The sequence below is a fragment of the Orcinus orca genome, chromosome 15, assembly GCF_937001465.1.
Source record: "Orcinus orca chromosome 15, mOrcOrc1.1, whole genome shotgun sequence".
NCBI lineage: Eukaryota > Metazoa > Chordata > Mammalia > Artiodactyla > Delphinidae > Orcinus > Orcinus orca.
In genome coordinates this window covers 79999261-80008142 of record NC_064573.1, presented here as the reverse complement: position 1 = coordinate 80008142, position 8882 = coordinate 79999261, and positions in this window count along the sequence as shown.

The window sequence follows — 8882 nt, the reverse complement described above, 5'->3', positions numbered from 1 at the left end:
AAATAAATTTTTTTTTTTTTTTTGCTGTACGCGGGCCTCTCACTGTTGTGGCCTCTCCCGTTGCGGAGCACAGGCTCTGGACGCGCAGGCTCAGCGGCCATGGCTCACGGGCCTAGCCGCTCCGCGGCATGTGGGATCTTCCCAGACCGGGGTACGAACCCGTGTCCCCTGCATCGGCAGGCGGACTCTCAACCACTGCGCCACCAGGGAAGCCCAGAAGAAATAAATTTTTTAAAATGCCTTTAGATCTTTAAGCATGTGAAAATTTGATTCAGCGAGTGAATAAAATACAGTATAGTCAATTTAAGGGTGGAAAAAATGACCAAAACCTTACGGCCCCTCAAATTAATTGAATCTTCATTTTAACCCTAAGAGACACATAACTAAAAAACTTCTATGTTAGTCTTTAAGCCAATAAAGACTTTAAAGAGTATGCCTTTAATGAGAGAGCAGTATAAGATCAAGTACCTTATGTTTTAAATGACAAAACAAAAGCTTAGGTTTGGCGTACAGAACTGGAGAGGTATTCAATATTAGCCAATGAATAAGTAGAAAAGATCTTGAAAATGACTTGTTGGTCCTGAACTTAGAAAGGTGCCAATTTTGAAGTCATAACGAAGCAGATGGGACTAAAACCAATCTCATTATGTAACAGTCAAACCAACATTCTCTCAAAGTCCACTCATGTATTTATCTTTCAAACTAACCTATGAGAAAATGTGTTTGACTCCACTGTCTAATAGCAGCTATCGGACTAGCCTTACTAGTCATAGTCTCCAACACATATGGTACTGACTATGTACAAAACCTTAACCTCCTCCAATGCTAAAATTTATTATTCCTACTATCATACTTTTACCTCTGACTTGATTATCAAAAAGTAACTTTATCTGAATCAATACTACAGCCCATAGTTTGTTAATTAGCTTTACAAGCTTACTCCTACTTAATCAATTTAACGATAATAGTCTTAACTACTCTTTAACATTTTTCTCTGACCCCCTATAGAAAATTACAAATGCTTTCTAAAGTAAGGGCTGGTTCTCTACTCCTGAATGTTGAATTTAACTGAAAATCTAGCAGAGTGGCTGTATTAAATTTTAGAAAGAATTTGTCCAAGCAGACATTCTAAAATCAAGGCTGCTTAAAAAACATAATTGCAGGCATAATTTGCAAGGGAAAATTCACTTGCAGGAATCAAGTGAAATAGTCCCCTGTGAATCAGATCTGTCACTCTCATTAATACTAAAAGAATTAACAAGGAGCTCATGACAATACCTTTATAAGATATTTTTAAGTTTACTTTTTAAAAAAACTAAAATTTAATAACTTTCAGACATACCTAGCAGAAATAGTATAACTGAACCATCTCATCAATCATTAATATTGATCAATATTTCACTTTTTAAAAATAAACTTTTTAAAACATTACTTTTTAAATTGTGGTAAAGTATACATAACCTAAAATTTACCATTTTAACCATTTTTAAGTGTACTATTGGTTCAGTACATTCACAGTGTTGTACAACCAACCTCCAGAAATTAAAGTAAACTTTTAACACTAGAGCTCATATGCTGACCTGAGAGGAGTGAAGATTTTTTTAAATAGTTTTTTTTAAATTAATTAATTAATTTTTGGCTGCATTGGGTCTTTGTTGCTGCATGCGGGCTTTCTCTAGTTGCGGCGAGCGGGGGCTACCCTTCTTTGCGGTGCGGTGCGCGGGCTCCTCATTGCAGTGGCTTCTCTTTGTTGCGGAGCATGGGCTCTAGGCACGCGGGCTTCAGCAGTTGTGGCTCACGGGCTTAGTTGCTCCGTGGCATGTGGGATCTTCCCGGACCAGGGCTTGAACCCCTGTCCCCTGCACTGGCTGGCAGATTCTTAACCACTGTGCCACCAGGCAAGCCCTAAAATAGTTGAATAAGAGTTTTAAACTATTTTATTATTGTCTATCAAGTCAACAGCAAAAAGTCAAATGTAACTTATTCTTTTACAACAGAACCTTTCTTGTTATAGAATTTGAAGATCATTTTCCTTTGTTGAGGACATGTATAAAGTTTCCAAATGGAACCCAGGATGTGTGTAACTGCACGCTCGGGATTACCCTGAAATCTATCACCAATCAAACTGACTGATACGATGTTCCTTTCAGGTTAGCTGTCTCTTTAATCAAGTCCCTCACTGAAGGAATTTGAAATCACAAGCATACATCTATGCAGTAGTACTTCTATATAGAGACTGTAATTGAATCTTTTTTTTTTTTAAGAAGACACCTTTTATTTCTAGCCCTCTACCTCAAGTGAAAATTCAACAATTCAGTTCACTGAGTTGTGTTTTGGCAGTCTACCTACAGGTTTCACAAACCACTTTTCAGAGAGGTATCTCAGGAGTTCATCAACTGGCAAACCTAATTAACTACAACTAGGCATTCATGTGAACTACAGGGTACTCATTGGTTTCCTTTTTTCTCCCTGATTTGATATGTCATTGGACTACAGACACATTTCTTATTATAGAAAAGTTTCTGAACCTATATTCTGACTGTTCAACAAGTAGCAGTGATATGGTACCAGACTAGGGTCAATTTCAGACCTTATTCAGGACTGTACTATTCTCTTGTAACTAAGAATAAGAAGAACTGGTTGCAACCAAACTGAGTAACAACAGTAAATGTACAGGCAGAAAAGGACAACAGTTAAAGTTATACAGTTCTCATAGGTTGCATTTGGCCATCCAGTTGCATGTGTGAGACCCAGAACAGAAACAGAAAAGTACTGTTTAAATACATATAAAAACTGCGGTCCAAATTAAATCCATAACCATTGGTCACGTGATGAGCCCAGGGTGGCCTGATTTCTGTAATGGAACCAAACCTCCTAATCCTTGACTATTTGAAGGCTATCTAAAGCTCCTTTGGGGGCACTTGTTTCCTTCCTAGCTGCTGCGAAGTTAAAACAAGGGGCTTTAACTCCAAAGCTGGAAAGCTTTAGGCTAACACCCTGATTAGCGATTAACTACTTCTCTGAAAACCTGGAGCATGTTTTAAGCCTGGAGCATATGCCCGGCTTTCTAATTACTCTGTGTGCAGGCATCACCTCAGTGCTGTATAAATTAGCCATACTGTAAGCTCTACTTTAGATGCTGTGTGTAGTACCTATATAGAACGGCCCACGGCGGTTGGAGCCCTGCATGGACCCATTTGCTGAGCAGGGTGGGAAAGTTAGGTGGGTTCCATGAATGACCTCGTCTGATAATCCATAACCCCCATTCCACCTCCCTTCCAGGCGGTTTTCTGCGAGGTAGGATGAGCAACGAAGGGGTGAGGTGGGGTGAGGTAGGTGAGTGGCTTCCGAAGCTACCATGGGCTGGCAGGCGGGTACCTGTCCCTTCCCCGCCCTCCACCCATCCCCGGAGGGACGTCCTCATCTCCAGCTTATCTGTCAGCTCCTTGTGCATCTGCTCGTACTGCCGGCTCATGTCCTGGTTCCTCTCGAGCAGTGCCTTGCCCACTAGGGCCACCAACACCAGATCCTTCTGCCGGATCACCGACAGCAGCTCGGGATCCTGGGCGGGCGGCGGCGGCGGCGGCTGCGGTCCGGCCACCTCGGCTAGAGGCCCGGGCCTGTCCTGAGGATGCTCCCCCGGGTCAGACGGCCGTTCCCCGGCCGCCAGCAACGCCAGCTCCTCTAACGCCAGTTCCAGCTCCGCGGGGCCCCGGGGAAGGAGATGAGGGCGGCGGCGGCAGGACTCACGACTGCGACCGCGGCGGTCAGCTAGGTGCAGCAGGCGCTGTTCTGCTCTGAGGGTGCTGAAGCGCGGCCGGCTAGGCCGAGGCACAAGGCAGACGAGGCCCGCGCGCGCCAGGCCACAGTGGGGAGGGGCCCCGCCGCCTCGCCCCGCCCCTCCCGCTCGCCGGCGGCGAGGGTCCCCTCCCCCGCCCCCCGGGCTCAGCTGCTCATAGGGCGCTGGGGAGGAGGAATGGGTGGCAAAGGAAAGGCTGAGGAAGGGAAGACTGAGGGGATACGAAGCGGGAGGGATGTTGCAAGGAGGGAGCAACGGGTTTTCATCCGCCCTGTTGAGCTCCATGTCTCTCGACTCGGCGGCAGCCCCAGCAGCAGCGGCGGCGGCGGCAACGGCGGCTCCACATCGCGCGCCGCACGGCCCGGCCAGGTACTTCCTGCCAGCCTCTGCTCCTTCAGTTCACCGGGCCGGCCGCACCCCGCCCCAAGCTTCCTGCCGCGCCCCCTCTCCCCGCCCCTTGCCGGCTCCTGTCGCGCGGGGGCACCTGTTCGCTGTGCCCGCGAGGGATTCAGCGGTTCGTGGGTCTTCTCAGCGACGCCCAGGAGGCGCCGACGGCCTCAAGGCCTGCGCTGCGCGCGCCACTTGTGGAGACGCTGGGCTCATCACTAACGGTCCGGGCAGCTCCCCGGCGCAGCCACGCCCCGGGCCTCAGGTCCACCTCGGGGTGTGGCCCCGCCCCCAGCACGCTCACCTCGGGGTGTGGCCTCACGCGCACCTTGGACAAGGCCCCGCCCCCAGCCTCGTTCTCACCTCAGGCACCGCCTGGACCCTGGCCTCGCTCCCGCTTCTGGGCTGGGGCGTTTCTCTGTGTTCGATGGGTCTCAGTCTTAGGTGGTCTCCAAGGGGACTGAGGACATTCCTCCAGCCACGGATTTTGGGTCTGAGCCCCCGCGAGAGCTAAGCAGTCAGGAGATGGAGCCCTAGAGAGCCATAGGAGAAGAGATGACTTCAGAAACCCAGCATCTTAATGCTGACGACTCAGGGATATAAGGGACCAGCTGCCTTGGAGATCAGCAGCCCCGAAAGAAAGGGTTTATGTTGACAAATAAAGGAAAAAAACTGCTCACAGGGACTTCCCTCGTGGCGCAGTGGTTAAGAATCCGCCTGCCAATGCAGGGGACACAGATTCAAGCCCTGGTCCTGGAAGATCTCACATGCTGTGGAGCAACTAAGCCCATGCGCCACAACTACTGGACCGGCGCTCTAGAGTCCGTGAGCCACAACTACTGAGCCCACGTGCCACAACTACTGAAGCCCACGTGCCTAGAGCCTGTGCTCCGCAAAGAGAAGCCACCGCAATGAGAAGCCTGAGCAACGAAGAGTAGCCCCCGCTCACCGCAACTAGAGGAAGCCCACGCGCAGCAAGGAAGACCCAACACAGCCAAAAATAAATAATTAAATAAATTTTAAAAAATCACACTGGAAGATCATGATTTATGTGATCTTCTTGTGGTAAAAGACACAGGTCTGCCATGTTTACACTGCCTGCCCTACCCTGGGGGCTCTAAAAAAAAAAAAAAAGTTTGTTTCAGCTATTTATTCTTCCTTGACACAGACTTGCAGCCTATCTTTCCCCAAAGGTCTTTGTCTTGCCTTCCTTAAACTCAATGGTCCGACTTGCCTGTTATTGTAAGAATGAACTATTACAATGCTAACTCTACTTTCTGAAGATCTTTCCTCACAATGTTCCCCTGCCTAACCTGACTAGGAAGTGATCATTTTCTACTACAGGTGTGGCCCTAAGTACTATCTTCCTGTGAATAATCAAAGAAGACCAGCCCAAGTTTGGAGAACTATTAATAATAGTGATTCTTACACGTTTTGGTCCCAGAATCTCTCACTCTTAAAAATCAAAGATCTCAAAAACCTTTAGTTTATAGGGGTTTAGATATATACTGTATTAAAAATTAAAACTGAAAAAAAATATTTATTTAAAATACTTATAATAAACCCATTACATGTTAACCTAATGTATTTAATGAAAAATAACTATATATTCCCAAATCAAAAAAAAATGAGCAAGAGGAGTGACATTATTTTTTATTTTTGCAAATCTCTTTAATGTTGGCTTAATTGCAGAAAATGGATTTTTATATCTGCCTCTCCATTCAATGTAGTCATGTTTCATTTTGGTTGAAATATATGAAGAAAATTTGGTCTCCCAAAGATTTGGTTGGGAAGAGGAGGAATATTTTAACAGCCTTTTCTGATTGTTGAGGGTATTTTTCCTTGATAACATACCAAAACTCAACAAGTGATAGCAATGTGGAATCAAAAACCATATCAAGGAAATCCATTGATCTTTCTTCCACTTGAAGGGCTCTTTTACCCATGTGTGATTGATTCTTTTTTATTGTTTTTTTGTGATTGAGTCTTTCACAGTATGTATCAGTCATTTGGAAAATACTAGTTCCCTAAGTTATGCAGATCTTCCAAATATTTTTACATGTCATTATACTATATATTAAAAAATCCCATTCATTAATATCACCACTCTCTCATCAGAAGAGTCTTCACGTGTTGGTGAGCTATCAAGCTCACTGAGGTGGATTTGATTTTCCAAAATTCTTATTTCCACTGCAAAGCTCCAACTTTATCATGGGTAACCACAGTGTCTATTGTTTTCCTTGAAGTGACAGTCTTTTTTTTTTTTAATGAGTTTGGTCTTTTTTAAGATTAATTAATTAATTTAATTATTTATTTTTGGCTGCGTTGGGTCTTCGTTGCTGCACGCGGGCTTTCTCTAGTTGCAGCGAGCGGGGGCTACTCTTGGTTGTGGTTTGCAGGATTCTCATTGCAGTGGCTTCTCTTGTTGCGGAGCACGGGCTCTAGGGGCATGGGCTTCAGCAGTTGTAGCTCGCAGGCTCTAGAGCGCAGGCTCAGTAGTTGTGGCACGTGGCCTTAGTTGTTCCGCGGCATGTGGGATCTTCACGGACCAGGGCTCGAGCCCGTGTCCCCTGCATTGGCAGGAGGATTCTTAACCACTGCGCCACCAGGGAAGCCCCAAAGTGACAGTCCTGCTACATACATTTTTGAGAAAATATCTGCCAAATACCCAAACCTGAATACCATAGTCTGTCTGTCATTCATTCAAGCAAAAATGGTGTTCCATGAAAAATGTGGCTAGTTCAACTCCTAACTCAAACGGTGGTGCAAGTGTTTTCTCTCAATACAGCAACGTACTTAGGTATGCAGCAGAAGTGCTTTATGGATACTTCCTGTTTCATCACATGGAGTATTAAAAAGATACGTACTCAAGGATCAGGATTTAATAAGAGTACTGCTTTGTCAGGCACATTCTCAAATCAAACTAGCTTTTTTTCTTCTTGTGAGCACATAGTAGTGAAGAATAACACATCAACCAGTACACTTTGGTACCACTGCCATGATCATGCTAAGGTATCAGTCATGTTATCTACACTGTTCTTTTTGCACCACCAATGCCACTGTCAACACAGTGAAAAACAAAAATAGTATTAGACAATTAGTATTATGTTTACTAATATGAAATTATGAAATAAGATATGAGATTACAAAATTAGTTTTACTGTTATTAATATAGTTAGAATTACTGTCACCGAAATTATAGTGCTTACTTTGCTGACTCTCTGGAAGGGTCTTTGGGACCTCAGGAGTTGATGAACCACACTTTGAGAATTGCTGACTTAGAGCCATTCAAGACAGGTCAACCTTAAGCTAAGAAGAATGAACAAGTACCTCCCTACATGGAAATTAGTTCCAGGATTCAAAACTCATCAAAGCAAAGATGTGAAAACCCTCAGACTTCTAAGAAACTTATTATTTATTTTATTCTGCTTCATACTAGAATAATAGTGGCTAAAATATATTTAGCATTTCATTCCTTAAATCCTTTATATGACATCTCATTTAATCCCCACAATAACCCTATAATGCTGGTATGTAACACCAGTATATACTAGGACATGATACTATGATGCTGTCTAACTCTAAAGTGCTTGCTCTTAGTTACAAAGCTTCATATTTTTATCATTTTTTTATTCCTTTAAAATACATTTGCATCAGTATTCCTTTGGGTACCTGGATACTTTGGTGATCTTAGGTATGACCCATCTTAACAGACCATGGATGGATTTCCACATAAATGCTGTCACATCACTAAGGACAAAGCATGAAAATTTCTTTCTTAGAAATCCTAGTATTTCCAAACATGACAACACTCATTAAATTTCCTGAAGTTGTTTATTTTTATTAGCATCTTGATCTGTGAAAACTGGAAAGTGTAAAAGACAAAATATTTTCCAGAGAACTTGTTTTTGAAAAGTCAAGCGTTGAAGAAACACGAGGAGCTGGCAAAACACGTAATAAAGCAGTTTTACACTTGGTATTTTCATTCAGCAATTACAAGTGTGTGTGCGTTTTTTAAAGTTTTATATTTATTTATGAACTAGTCATGGGAACATAAAAAGTCTCAAAAATTCCTAAAATATTACCCAATAGCTTTTTATGTTTTTTTGGAGATGAACTGACTTAACGTTTGCAGAATGTGGCGTGTGTACCTCCAGTGCTTCTCAACTTGGTTTTTAAGGGAAAAACATTAACTTCAGTGGCTGATGCTCAGTAGCATCAGTCTTTAGCAGAGGCCCTGCCCTGCCTGGTGTCGGAGTGTGATTTCTCTGCTACTCACCACAGGGCCCCAGCTCGCCCTGCTGGGACTCCTTCCCAGCCCCTCCCACCTCTAGGTTCTCACCTTGGCAGCCCCTCACACCTTTCCCTTCACCCTTCAGGGTCCTCTCCTGGGCCTCAACCCCACCCCACACTCCCTTTTCCCTTTTTCCCTTAGGTTGTTATTAAGATAAAAAGATTTCATGTATGGGGACTTCCCTGGTGGTCCAGTGGTTAAGACTCCATGGTTCCAATGCCGGGGGCACGGGTTTGATCCCTGGTCGGGTAACTAAGATCCCACATGCCCACGGCACAGCCAGAAAAGAAAAAAAAAAAAAAAAAGAAAAGAAAAAAGATTTCATGTATGTACAGCACTTAAAATGGTGCCTGGCACATGGTAGGCACAGTGTGGGTGCTTGATAAATAAGTAAAAAATACA